At 56.2% G+C, this 14,368-nt stretch overlaps 1 protein-coding gene across 1 annotated transcript in view; it reads right to left on the bottom strand.

The window, feature by feature from the left end:
- BCL11B (BCL11 transcription factor B) overlaps positions 1-14,368 on the bottom strand; it is an 84,448-nt gene that overhangs the window by 56,168 nt on the left and 13,912 nt on the right.

The raw sequence follows: 14,368 nt of genomic DNA, 5'->3' as shown, positions 1-14,368 counted from the left end.
CTCGCTAGGGCTGAACGCCTTCTTGGTTTTGGTTGCATTTGCCCAAGTTACACGCACTTCATCTCGACCGCTGACCACTGCGGTGACTGCCCAGCTCCACCTGGGCTTGACTATCAATTAAGGTTTTATTCCCCTTTTTCATTTCTTTTCACCTGCTACTAATGGACAAGCAGAATACTGAGGCTCAAAGCTTTGTATCACATCTGAGCAGAATCTCTCTAAAGCCTCTTAATGTTTCTGAGTCTGCAGCGTCCCTGCCACGGCACCGAAGGGCCTGTCATTACTTTCAGCAAAGTACTTCCTTGAACTGAGTTTTCGTGCATAGTCGGCACTTATTAGACACGGTGTGAGCCTGCCTCTCAGCCCAGGTCGCAGCTGACGCAAAAGTCCCAAATTCTCTCCCAGGGCAGGGTCTGACAGTCACCTTCTTTTCTGACGCCAGATCCATTTTCATCCCCCTCATGCACCGACGGTGACGTACAGTGTATGCACAACAAAATTTGTAAAAATTAACACTTGGTGGGATTAATTTAATAAACATCGCTAGCCCATTAGCACCAGCAACACCGCTCCTGCCGATCCCACGCAGCCGGCTCCCGAACGCTGCAGCAGAGGCTGGCGTTCGCTGAGGTTTAGACCGCTATTTAATGTAATTAAAGAAATCGGTCGCTCAGTCCTCCGTGGAAGTATCATTTCTATTGCAGAGTATTCCCACTAGAAATTGGGGGAAATCATAGCACGCTGACTTTGATTTTGTTGTATTTTTTTTGCCCCGGCTGTCTTTGAAACGGAGCTGGTGTCCTGGACCTCAGACTGAATTCACGGCAGCAGCCTCGCCCAGATACCCCGATAAGACAAGCCCGGCCTCCTGGCAGGGATGCCCTGTATGCATTTGTCATTTATTTGCTTTTGAAACTGTTAAAAAAATTTTCTTTTGCACTCTGCAGTTCAGGGTGAGCTGCCATTCTGTGCCCGGCCAACAGCAGCCCTGGCCTCGAAGGGCGTTGCAGTTACAACCAGACAACGGCGTCGTGGGTAAGAACGCAGAGGAAGGGAAGCCGCCCCGGCTGCTCATTTATCTAAGGCCACAATGACAGTGGAGCCAGGACCCCAAGCAGCTCTCCACCAGGATCAGGCCTAGAGTCCTCTTCAGAGGAAGAGCGAGACACGCAGAGCTCACGAGACCTCAGAAACCAAACAGACAGGAACCAACCAGAAAAAAGGAAAAGGAAAAAAAAAAAAATCTTTGCATCACATCATCGAAAATGGCAGAGAAATCAAGTCTCGGGGCTGAAGGGAACCTGAGTCAGCTCCCGGCCGGGCCAGCCTCTCCCCTGCCGGCGCTGGCTGCCTTGTGGGCTTGGAGGCCTGAGCGCAAACAAAACGAGACCTCTCCAGACCTGCCAGCGCTGTCCCCGTGCCACGGGGCGACTGCCGGTTTTTCTTCTTCCCTAACTGCATTTTAATGCCCTTATTCTACATCCTAATTTGTTGGGGGAAAGAAAAAAAACATCAGTGTCACTAAAAAAACGTCACTCTGTTTTGCAAAATCCAGCAGCTTCCTTGGCAGCGAGAAAGGCTGGCTGGCACTGTCCCCTCATTTGACAAAACTACTATTTCTGGGCATGTGCTCAAAAACAGGTAGGAAGCAAATGCCGAGAAATAAGGAAGTAAAAACAGCCAACAGATTTTTCACTAGCAAGAACGCCAAGCGTAAACATGATTTATTTAGCTGTGTTTAACGTGTCTGTCCTCCACGCAACAAGGAGCCCACTGGGGTTGGAGGGAGGGTGGGGGAGGAGGGGACAGGAAGGGGGGAGCAGGGACGACATCGGGGACAGGAGAAGAGGCGGCGGCTCTGCTCGAGGACTTCCTGAACCGCTCCGTGCAGACTTTTAGGAGAACAAGAATCTTCTGCCCCAAAATACATGCGTGTGTCAAAAGAAAGCAGCACTAATCTGCTGGCTAATTAGCGAGCTGCCACTAACAAAAGATGGAAGATCCAGTTCAGACAAACAATATTTACATGGGCGTTGCGTGATGTCCTCGCCCACTTCCCTTCCCTTTTTGCAAACCGTGTGGGCTGGGCGCGGGGACAGGCTGGGGACAGGCGCGGAGGGCCCTCAGGTTGGAGGTTCCTCGCTCCAAGCCCAGACGGGGGAGGCAGGGGCCATACCACCGCCTCCCTGCCCGTCCTCGCATGCCCACGTGGAATTGTCTGAGATCTGTATTCAATTAAGGGGCACCAGACAGCTTCTGGCTCCATGCCTGCACCGAGGCAGGCTGCGGGTATCTGCCGTGCCCCCTCCGTGGCGGCTCAGATGCCAGGGAACAAGAGCTCTATCAAGTCCCCCGTGGAGAAGGCAGGGCGCCACCGTTCCCCACCCCCACGCCCAAACTCAAGCCCCAGGTCTTGGCCCTGCCGGGTGAACGCAGCTGCATTTTCTAACCAGCAAAACTACGCCGGCGGTCTGGGCCCTGCCAGGGGTTGCTCCTATTAAAAATCTAATTCAAGGAGCACCAGCACTCGCAGGAGAAGAGAAACCAAGCCTCTTCGAAAGAGATCAACCAGGGAAAAGTAAAATGGAGCCCCAGCCAGCACCAGAGGCCTCCCGGCTCCCCAGGAAGGTAGCGGTTCTGAGTTGCCGGCTGGGTGCTCTGTGGGCAGAAATGCCGAAATGCCAGTTTCTATTTACTCTGAGGAGGTGGCACAGGGAGTGAGCACGTCCTCACCAAGCAAGCATGCAGCTCCTTCCTGGTCTGCACCTCGCAAGACTGTGCGCTTAAAGTCCACCTGCTGTATGCTCTCCTGTCCAAACCAAATCTGCACGCCTTCTGCCTGAGCCTCTCTTTCTGGGGCCAGAAGCCAAGCCTCAGGAAAGACACCTTTCACGGCGTATGCAGGTCAAAGGCAACAGCAACCATTCGGTTAGGATTCTGAACTGTGACAGTCCCCAAAGCAAGCAGGGGCTGGGGGAGGCGCAGCAGTCTTCTAAAATGAATGGGAGTGGGGGAGGGTGTTCCCTGTCGGCATCAGGTTACTGAATTGAAAATTCAAGTCCTCCTCTTCACATTCCCCCCAAGTGCCCTCCTTCTTGCCCCTTGCGTTGAAAATTACATGCTTACAGGAATGGCTGGTTCCTGTCCCTTTTGCAAATGAGTCACCTGCCCCCAGTGCCCCAGCAGACTGGACAAGAGCAGTATACACTCTTAGGGTGTCTTAAAAATCAGCAATGACTTCACTCCTCGGGGATGGCTTCTGTTCCTGCCTGGATGGTGGTAGGAAAGTAAACCATTGGATGCCCCCATTTTATAGAAGAAGAAATTCAGAGATGAGCTGGCTTGCCCTGCCCATCTGGGGGGCCAGCATCTCCGAGGCATACACCCTAGGCTGGCCCCCACCCCCAGCGGCAAATGCAGACCCAAATCTAAACAGGAGCCAGGTGCTGCTGCGGGAAGCCATGCTTCTAGAAAATCCTGTAAGAAAATCCAGATTCCTCAAAGCAATAAAATTGAAGATGCATAAACAGCGCTTCCGAAAGAGGCTTCCCGGGGATCCCTTTGGCTGCAGATTCCACTGGTATTTCAACATGATCCAGCGAACAAAACCCCCCATATTCCCAAAGCAAATCTCCCACACAGGGCTCCTGAGCACATCACCTGTACCCCCACCTCATCCAGGGGCCAGAACAGCACACTGCAAGGCAGTCCCCTGCCATCTGGCTCAGGTAGGTGGGTGCCCTCCAGAAGGGTCCAGAACACCCCTTGGGGGTCCACAGCCTCTCTTCAAATAGGATCCAGAATAATAACCTTCCCCAAGCCTCAGCCTAAACCCAGAGTGAGAAATCACCTGTAATTTTTATCCCTGGAGAGTGCAGGGAACCGAGAGAACAGGGATAGTGGCCTCAGGGAAAGCAGCAGGAGCCCACCCCGGTAAGGGAAACAGTCACCCGTGACACACCTTTGTCTCCAAAAAGCCTAAAGTGTGCACGCAGAGACTGACACGGGCCACACACACACACACACACACACACACACACACACACAGTGTTTCATCTTTCTTTCTGTAAAAGAATTCAGTAACATAAATATTAATCAAACACGAGAATCTGCCTTTCAGTCTTGGGCCATTCTGAGTGCCGGATTGTGATCTTTACCCATATTTACAGATAGTCAAAGGCAGATTCTATCTTGTTGGAACAGTTATAAATGGACGTCTGAGAAATCGACCAGCAAGCCCAGGCAGATAGGAAGCCCTTCCTGCCCAGGTCTGGCGGCAGCCTTCAGTTCCAAGTGTTGAGTTTGTTACCTTTTCCCTCTTTGCACAGGCCTTTCAAAAATAAATAAATTGACAAATGCCTTCAGAGTCCTCCAGCAGAAAAGCTGGCTCTCAAAGTTCAGGTGAGTTAAATCTGAGATTTTTTGAAGATCAAGTCTTACTGAAAATGCCATGAAAGGTATTGTTTCCAAAATCCTTTAGCCTCTGTAAGCACAGAAATTGCCAGATGCTGTGAAGATGTGGGTCAGCCCAAATTATAAATATATATTTACGTGCATGTGTCTCTCCCTATATATAATTACATATATATACGTGTGTGTGTATAAAATTACCTTGACTTGTCACAGCAAATATATTCTGTGTGGTTCAGGCCTATTTCTGAATAATGGAAAATAGAGATGTGGTTCCAACTGTAGCCTAGAAAAGCTGTCACAGTTAAGGTAAACTTTTAATCTTCTATAGGCAAACAGCATACATTTTTATTTCCGGAGTAACAGCTTTGGGAAAATGTTTGAACATTTCCTTAAGAGCTTTGTGGTAAATACACTGGGCATCCAAGCACGGTTTTTCTGGGTCTTTAAAGGCCTGCTGGACCGCTTTAAACAATTGGAGGCCAATTTTTAAGAAACAAAAATAGACAGCTAGCGAAGTGGCCGCTTGCATACAAATTCTCCTGGGGGCGGGGTGACCGCGCGCGCGCGCGCGGTCGGGTGGAGGAAGGACGGACATTAATTCCCTGTCCATCCCCAAGCCCCCAGCCCCCCCTCCGGTGGGGGGTTCCGTTCCCACACAATTGAGAACCCTTCTGTCCTTGAGTGTTTTAAAATCCCAGCCCTAATTCCCTCCAGAAATGCAAGCGCCTTCTCTTCCTTAAGGAAAGGAAAATCACTTTTGGGGCCGGCTGGGTGGACACACCACGCACAAGGGAAGTCTTGGGGGCTCCCGGGTGGGGCCTCACCTGGCTCCCGGGGCCCAGGTGGGCTTCGGAGGGCCCCGCCCCTCCGCGCCTGGGCCTCCGGGTGGGGGTCACCGACAGGCGCTCCAGGGGCCCAGAAATCCCACCCTCGAGTCCGGGGAGGGCTCCAGCCCCGGCGCGCGCCCGAGGCCAGGGAGGGGGCGGCGCTGGGGAACGCGAGGCCCCGCGCGCACAAAGGGGCCGGGGCCGGCGGGCTCCCCGCCCTTGACCTTGGGTCTCCGCCTCCATCCATCTTAGCCGCCGCCCGGCAGGGGCCTGGCCCCCAGCCAGGGGCGCGCCAGCGGGCGGCAGCGGGGCCGGGGGCCGCCGGGGGCCGCCGGGGGCGGAGGGGAAGGGGCTCGGAAGAAGAAGACTCGGGGGCCGCGGGGGCTCCGACGAAGCTGCTCTCCAGCTCCCCAGGTCCTGCGGGAGCCGGGCCGGACGGCTCGGATTCCCTGCCCGCCTCCCGCCCCCTGCGGCACAAGTTGCGAGGCGGCCCGAAGAAAACCCCTCCCCGGGCTCCCCCGGGGCCCCCCGCCCCCCGCCTCCTCGCACCCGGGCCGGAGGGGGAGGGGAGCTGTCACCCGAGGAAGAAAGGAGGGCGCCTTCCCGGCGAGGCCAGCGCGGCGGGGTCAGCTGCGCCCCCGCGCCTGCCCTCGCCGCCCCGCCGGGCAGCTGGCCCATTAAGCCCCCGAATTATGCATGGGCCGAGGGACCCCTCCGCCCGCCCGCCGCCCCGGGAAGGCACAACCCGCGCGCGGGCGGGGCGGGCCGGGAGAGCCGCGGGAGGCGGCGGACTGTCCTGGAGCCGCGCGCCCTGGGCGCAGGGAGGCGAGGCCGCGGGAAGACCGCGAGGCGGGCGGCCCAGCGGGGGCCGGGGGCCCAGGCCATCGGGAGTGGAGCCCACGAGGGGAGGCTGCACCACCCACCTCAGAAAAAAGGCCACTGTGTGGATGTGGCTGGGAAGGGAGGCTGAGGCACCCCACCTTGGCGCCCGGAGAGGCCGGGCCCCTCCCATCTGGACAGTCTGTCCCTGCCCCTCCTGAAGATAAGGGAGTGAGGTGCTGGTAGTGGACACTGCGGTGGGGAACATGGGGGAGCCCCGAGGACACAGGGGGTGCTGGAGATCCCCAGAGAGGCCTAGGGGCGTGTGGCGGGTCACAAAGTCCCTGCACAGGGAAAAGAGAGGCAGGTGGGGCCAGGTGTCCCAGAGCTAGAGAAGACATGCTGTAGCAAAGTTGGGGGGTTTCTATATCCACCCCACCCCCAGCTAGTCTTAGAAGGTGCCAAGGACTTGGCATACCCCCATGGACTGGGGGCCACATAGCCCACCCCACAAGTGTTGATGGGGTGGGGGGGCCTGCACTGCCCCAGGTACGCCTCACTGTGGCCCTTGCTTGCTGCCTCGGACCTGGACTGTTTCTGGAAATGAAAGGACTCTTTCCCTTCTCTCCAAAGCAAAGGCCTGGTCAGGAAAATTACACACTGCTTTTTCCCAGGGAATAAAGTGGCCTCTTCGCAGGGAAAGTTTTACAAGCCAGTGATGTCAATGATGCAGGCAAAGGCCACACTGTTTAGGTTTCTTAATTGGCTGGCTTTGAACCCCTGGTGGGACGGGAAGGAATCCACTCTGGCTCCCTCGGAGAGCTTCATTTTGTGGGGTTTACCGACCTCAACCATTTTACCCAGTTGCTGGGGGCTGGGAAGGGGTCACCAAAGGTTTGTCTGGGGTTCTGAGAGGCTCTAGATCCACGATGCCACACTGAACCCAGGACAGGCAGCCACTGACCCCCAATCCCAAGGAAGGAGCCCTGGAGGCCACTAGGGGACTACTCTCTCCAGAAGACATGCTGTGACCCCCTCACACACACCAAGCTTGGAAACAAAGCGAGTGTCATCTCTGGCACTTCTACGGGGCCCTTTGGTGCCTGAAATAAGGAGAATGGGCTTTCTGGACGCTGCCTCATGGGCCTGAAACCCCAGTCACGCACCATGGCAGACGGGCACAGGGGCTGCAGTGAGGGGCTGCAGTGGGGGCTGACCCAAGCACCTGTCAGCCTATACCTGAATCTGGATTTATCTGCCCACCTGCAAGGCTCTGCCCACACTTGTAACCCGACCCAAAGGCGGTGGACACTGCCAGGACTCGGCCCAATGAACCGAGAGCCATGTCAGGCCCTGCCATGGCTTGGAGGAGGAGGGATCTCCTGCTAGGGGGTGCATGGCCTATCTTGGCTGGGGCCTCCTCTCTCCACCTCCGCAGGGTCTGACTCCTCACCTCCAAAGAAAGCTCATTTTCTTGCTATTTTTCCACCCAAAGAAGCCCAGGGTCCCAGATCCCCTGTTGTCTGAGCAGCAGCAGGCAGCCCACCCTTCAGCCCCACCCCCTCCCACAAGCCCTACCCCTGCCTGCCACAGCCCAGCCTTCCTGAGCCAGTCCCAGCTCCTCCAGATCAAAACCAGCAGACCAGCCTGAGGGTCCTAAGGAAACCCACTTAAAGACAAAATAAAAAGGAAGTGCACCAGGTCTCAGCTTCTCCAGAAAGCCCCTCTCTCTGGCTCCACTCGGGGCCTCCAAGACCCCCTCAAGCCCAACCATCTGGAGCCCTAGCTCAGTCCCATCAGGGCCACACTCCTGCCCCTTAGCCACTGGCCACCTCACCCCGCCTGGGCGACACTGGGCCCAGACCTTGGGAGGGCTGAGGTTTATACATTTCAGGGGCCTTCCGAACAGAAAAGCAAGCCCCAACCCCCCTCTATATCACCAGGGTCAGGGCCAGGTACCCCAGGTACCCTGCCCCTAAATTCCACCAACTTCCAGTGAGGAACCAAACTTATTGGTCTGGAAGATCCTTGCAGCTTGAAGCAGAGAGACCCTGGGTATCACTGTCAGCTACTTTCTTTCTCCAAAGGAAAGTTACTTCCTAGGCTGGCCCAGACCGCAGGTGGGAAGCACAGTCTACCCTTGCCTGAGCCGCCCACCCCCGTGCTTGCCAGGCTCTTGCAGCTGTTGGAAACCACTGGGAGGGCCTCTTCATATCTGGGCCAAGGCCCAGAGAGGGAGAGGACCTGCTCCAGGTCACACAACAAGTCAGCCCCAGGTCTTAGGCCAGGCTCCACCACCCGTGCCCTCCCCTCCTGCATGCAGTAGGCCCCAGCTCAGACCTAACCGAGTTGGGGTCAGCACCTAACAAGACGGGCTCTGCAAGGCAGCATCGACAGCAATGCCCAGGCACATGGCAGACAAGTGGGGGCCCCCAGTGCCGACACTTGGCCCCATCAGCCTCCCTCACCTCTGGGTACCTTCACCACCAAGCCAGGAGTAGCAAGGGCCTCTGGGAGCCACCATCAAAGTCACAGCACTCCAGAGAACATGGCAAAGAGAACCCAGGAAGACCCGAGGCCACCTGGCAGGTCCCCAGCGAGAGAAGCCAGGATGCAGTGCGTGTATGAGGGGCTCAGCCTCTCCCCAGTGCAGCCCCCCAACTCAGTCACATGCTGTACCTCCTTCCTGGGTGGAGGCAGGGGATGGAGCAGAGGTGAACTCTGACCCCAGCGTGCACCTCGCACAGCTGAGAGCACCACCGCCAGGTTTACACCCTGGGCACTCCTCCCAGGCTGTGTGGCCTTGGGCAGGTGACTTAACGTCTCTGTGCCCATTAACTGGCACATTTTTGTGGCTTCAGTAAAAAGATGAACCCCAGGGGTGAGAGCCAGAGTGCCTTCTTTCTAGAGGGTGCAGACACAGAGCCCGCCCCTGGCAGACTCTGGCGCCCTGCTTATGCCTCAGTCAGGCATGAAAACTGGAAAGAAAAACCCAACAACTGTCACATGCCTACTACCAAACTTAAGCCGCCACTAACTATTTACTGTCAAATAAAAACTTACTACTAGCAGCCATGACGAGGCTGAGTGGCTTGGTCTCCACTTGGGAGCTGCACTGTCTTTCTCCTCCCTGATGCCTCTTCCTTTTTTTTCTGAATCGCTGCTGGAACCACCTGTATGAATCCAACAAGGCCCAAACCTAATTCCATAAAACTTTCACCACCACTCAGTGGACAGCAGTTTGCAAGCAGCCAGCGCTCACACTGGTTGGCGGTTTACACAATCCCTTCGGCTGCCATCTCCCAGGAGTCCAGCAGCAGGGTGGGCTGGCCCCCCCAAGAACAGGTGAGGGAGGGGGACTCTGCCAGAGGAAATGGCCTGCCTCAGGCCACCAGCCGTGGCAACAGGTCACCCGTCCTGGCTCAGATCCCTGGGGTCTGGACTCGGACCTGCAGTAACCAGCCACGAAAGCACATACAAGTCCCTTCCCAGGTAAGAACAGGAGGGCTGGCGATGAGGACCCAGGAGACCGGGACCCCTGCAGATTCCGGATTCCATGGGTGGCTCCCGGTTCCTGACAATCGCTGAACCCCCTGGGGAACCTCGGAGCAGAGACCAAGCCTGAAAGATAAGAAAGCGTATCTCCACTGCATAGGCCACCAGACATGGAGGGCGAACACCGGCCTAAGGCCATACAGAGCCGGAACCCCGGTCCCTCTGATTTCATGTTTTATTGCTTTCTTTCCTGCCACTGCCTCTCACCAAGAAAACCTCACCAGGAAGTCCAGGCAACCCTATGGGGATGCCACGGTCTGGGGGTCAAGATCTTTGGGGACCTAGGGGGCCCTCACCATCACCCAAGGTCACGCCTGGGGTTTCAAAGGTGGCCTTGGAGGGTAGTGCCTATCGCCAATGGCTCCCCCAGCAGGGAAGAGTTTGAGTACCTCTCCCCAAAAGCATCCAGGCCCCATGCTAGGTAAGGAAACCAGGCAGACCGGGGGTGACACCTCTTGGCTGCGTCATCTTGGGTAAGTCTCTTAACCTCTCTGAGACCAGCTCAAAATGAGGTCAGAAATAACTGTTACAGAGTGGGGTGAGAGGCTTTGTACTTCAGAGCAGACATCAATTTCAAGGTGAGCTAAGCCAAAACCAACACCTAGCACCCTAGATTACCAGGTAGACCCCTTCTTTCCCACCCCCTGCCAGTCCTGACCAAATCTGGGGTGGGCCCTGCAATGCCCAGCACGCCAATCTGAGCCCAGGGTCCTGTCACTCAGACAGAACGCGCCACTATTCCTCGACGCAGAACTAATAATTAGCTGTCACGAGTTAATAATAAAAAAAATAATAATCCATGCCACAACACACATGGATTTAAACTAATCTTAATTTGGAGGGAAAATAACAACTCACACAAATATATCACATGCAAGCCGTTTAAGACAACCTGCGAGGGGGTTTATCTCCAGGTTCCAGCTCAAGCAAGTTACTTCATTTCTCCCACCGGCCAAGCTAATATTCTTTTTTTCCATATTTATTTTATTTATTCTGGAAAGTCTGAAATGGACATTCTCAAAGCAGCACACAAACCCTCCAGCTGATCAAAAGTCCTTTTCTCCCGCCCATTTCACCAAGCCATGGGTCACTAGGCCCCGACACCAAGCCCCCTCGGAGTCCTGGCTGCTGGCAGATACCCTGCCGGGGCTGGGCAGGCCTGGCACTTCCCGGGGTGCGGGTGAAGATCTGTCCCATGGCGGGGCCCTTGCGGGGAGCTGCCTGCCCCCTCCAAGCCTGGGGGACGCCCCCGCTGCCACCTCCTGCATCCTCCAGAAGCTGACATTTGGGGTTTGGGGGAGGAGGAAAGAGAGGCAAAAGGGCCCCCTCTGGCTGACAGCTAATGGCTACTGCCTGGGGTTCCTGCTTCATTGGGTTACGGAGGGGGTGACCACAGGCCAGACGCAGCCCCCGTGATCGCACCCCCCCACCCCCCATCCCCCACACAGCGGCTGTGAGAGGCAAACCCTAGGGCGGAATCTGGGGGCATGGCTGACAGCTGTCCCAGGGAGGGTCCAGGGTTCCGACTGAGAAAAGCAAGTGCTTCCTCCACCTCCTGGTCCCCCCGCCACGGGACCCCAACTGGGGCTCCACAGCCCTTGTTTCCTTCAACCCCCCATGTATCACAGAGAAGCAGGTGAAGCTCGGTAGGTGAACTGACTTGCTGGGTGGACCTAGAATTCAGTCCTGCCCCCCTGCAGGCCCCTCCCCAGGGCGACCCCCATCACACCTGTCACAGAGGGACATGGTAGGGGGCAGGGAACCACTCAACCTGGTAAGAGCTTCTCACGAGCCCAATTCTCAAAAGCAATGGCAGTCTCTCCACTCCCCAGGAGCCATGCACCTGCTGCTCTACCACGGGGGGTGGGGGGGTTGAGGGGGGGACAGGGCCCCCGCGAGGGACAGGGCAAGGACATATTTGTAGCACCACGTGCGAGGCACATGTCAGTCAAATGGCATCATTGTTCACAGGGACATTGACAGAGGAGGAGACCAAAGCTCAGACGGTCAAGTGCAGCTGCCCCGGCTGCAGCAGAAGGGCGGGCACAGACCCAGGCTGGTGCCCCCACCAGGCAGCTATGGCCTCTGGGATGCAGGCCCCAAGCCCCCAAGGCCCCTTCTCCAGAGGCCCAACCCAAACAACACTCAGACGCTCTCGCTCCCTGCACACCCTGAGTCCCTCGCTGCCTCGCCTCCCCCAGGGCTACAGGCCATCTGTGCTTCGCGAGGGCCCCCAGCTTCTAGCACCCCAACAGAGGCGGAGAACACACCTTGCGATCTTAAGAAGCATGAAAAAGTCCCACGTCAGGGGACATATTTCAGGGACAACACCTGTTCCTACGCCAGCCCCACCTCTGACCAACGCTACCCTCTGGGCCTTGGACATAAGCGCCACCGACTCGTGTGCTCCAGACGCCAGGGACGCATGAAGCGAGGCCTGCCCTCCTCCAGGCCCTCCTGTCCCGGGCTCCCCCACGCTCCCATGCCAGGGGGGTCCGGGTGGGGTTCTGTCACCTGCAGGCCACGTGGGAATGGCCAGCGTGGGGCAGGGCAATGCCAGGTGCATGAATGAATGATACAAAGCTTCAGGAACATCCACTTTCTACACCCCTACTTCTCTATCATTACAAAGGAAAAAGAACAACAACCACTCCTTTTAAATCCATGTCCAGAATGGCATCCCCAGGGAAGGCCAATCTGGGGTCCAGCCCTGGTACCCGGACCGGACCGGCAGTGTCCAAGTCCTTTCTCACATGGGGACGCCCTGGACAGTGGAAGGGCCCAACCTTCTCTGGAGCACCTCCAGAAGCACCTGGCATCAGGGAGGGGGACACGCAGGCTGCAGGTCCAGGTGAGCCTCAGGGCCCCCAGGGGTGCACGCCTCGGACCGCCAAGCCACAGGCGGGGTCCCAGGAACCCACAGCAACCTGCCCGCCAGCTCCCCGCCAGGGCCAGCTCTGGGAACAGCAGCCGGGCACAAGGGCTGGGAAGCAGGACAGGAGAGGCCTGGCGAGGCCAGTGGTGCCCGGGGCAGGCAGCAGCTGTGCGGATTTCCGGAAGCCCGGGCAGAGAAGCGCCTGTGATTCCTAGTTCCCCTCTTAAAATATAAAGACTCAATTATCTTTGAGCAGCTTGCTTTACACATGAATTGACACATTTATTTTACAATAAATAACTGAAAGTTATCTGTGTTTCCTTTACTGTTAATCTACACAGAGAAATAATAAACAGAGCTTGTCTACAAAAATGCAACTACTGCAGTCCTCAGAATTCAATTAAGCTAAAATAATTAATGCTCCCACCATATTAAATTACTTTATACATTTGAGCCACTGAAGTTTTATTCTTTAATCTTTCCTTTTTATTAAATAAAAAGAAAGAAAAGTTAGTGCCCAAGTAGGGGAGGGGAAAAAAGACAAGGAGGCCAGGAAGAACGAGACCGGTGTTAAAATGGAATGGCCGTCTTCGGCTGACACAGCATGGAGACTGTTTTGTGCCTTTGATTAAAATAACATTTTAAATGCTTTGAACAAACATATCTCTTTAGACTTCCAAGGGATTATTTTACATATTTCTTCCAGAACGAAGAAATCCATTCGCCCTGTCGCTGAACAGAAAAGGCCAGGAATATCTTTCGTCACACATAAAATAAATAGACTGTAGGCTGCTGTAGCATTAGAGGCCCCCCAAAAGGAGGGGGTGGGAGGATGAGGACAAAGCTGCCATGGAGATTAACCTTGCCTTTCCTGAAATCACATCGAGGCGCTTTCTTAAGCCAACCTACCCACGAAGATCCTTCGCCTCTCCTTGGGAAACACCTCCAACGTGGAATGCTGGTTTGCAGGGTTTTGGGGGGAAGCTGAGAGCCCTTCCATTGAAACTTAAATAGAGGCAGAAGCCATCCCTGAAAGGCCAGCCCCATTCTGCTGAAAACGATCCCTCCAGTGCAGGGCAAAGAAAAGAAAAGGGCGAGGACCCTGAGGACAGGGAGGCGCCAGCCCTCACACCTGAGCCACCTCACACCTGCGAGGCATCAGAGGTGCTGGGGCTTCCGACGGCGGCCTGGACGCAGGGCACTTGTCTGCAGGCCCATGGACATTATGACGGGTCCCAGGCTGGGGCCCCCCCGCCAGTCTGGCGCCAAGGGGTCCCCCAGACTAGCTTGGTCAAGCACGAGCCCACATCTCTCCATGCGAGAGAGATCTCATTAGTCCCATTTGACAGATGGGCAAAGTGAGGCCGAGTCTGCGGGGCTGACAACACCTGAGTCCCGCTGCGTGCCTGCTTCTTCTGTGACCAGGCAAGTGGAGGCGGAGGCACCCGTTTCCCCAGCAGGCTAGCTCCTTACAGGCTGCAGCGCCACAGCAAATTTCCACTGGCATAGCATTTATGGAGCCGCTGTTCATTTCACCTCACACCAGTCCTGCCATTATTATTCCCTTTTGACACACAGGGAAACCAAGGCATGGACCCAGGAAGCAGCTTGTCCCAAGTCAACCAACAGGACTCGAACTCCAGTCTCGCAGCCAGACAGGCTGCCGCTTCTAGGGAACACAGGCCAACCAGGGCCCACCCTTCCGCGCTCCAAAGAACGAAGCAGAAGCTGTCAGCTCAGTCTGCAGAGAGCGGGCTCCCCAGAGGAGGCTCCGGACCCCAGTCTCGGCCCACGGAGAGGGACTTGAGGCAAACTCAGGTGGTGAGCAGACCTAGCTAGAGAACACACGTCCAGGCCTGGGGCAGAGGGCCCTGCCTGT

The sequence above is a fragment of the Talpa occidentalis genome, unplaced genomic scaffold (genome assembly GCF_014898055.3).
Source record: "Talpa occidentalis isolate TD23 unplaced genomic scaffold, MPIMG_talOcc4v2.1 talOcc4.11, whole genome shotgun sequence".
NCBI classification, from domain to species: domain Eukaryota; kingdom Metazoa; phylum Chordata; class Mammalia; order Eulipotyphla; family Talpidae; genus Talpa; species Talpa occidentalis.
The sequence above is the reverse complement of the archived record's forward strand: the minus strand, read 5'-3'. Positions and strand labels throughout refer to the sequence as shown.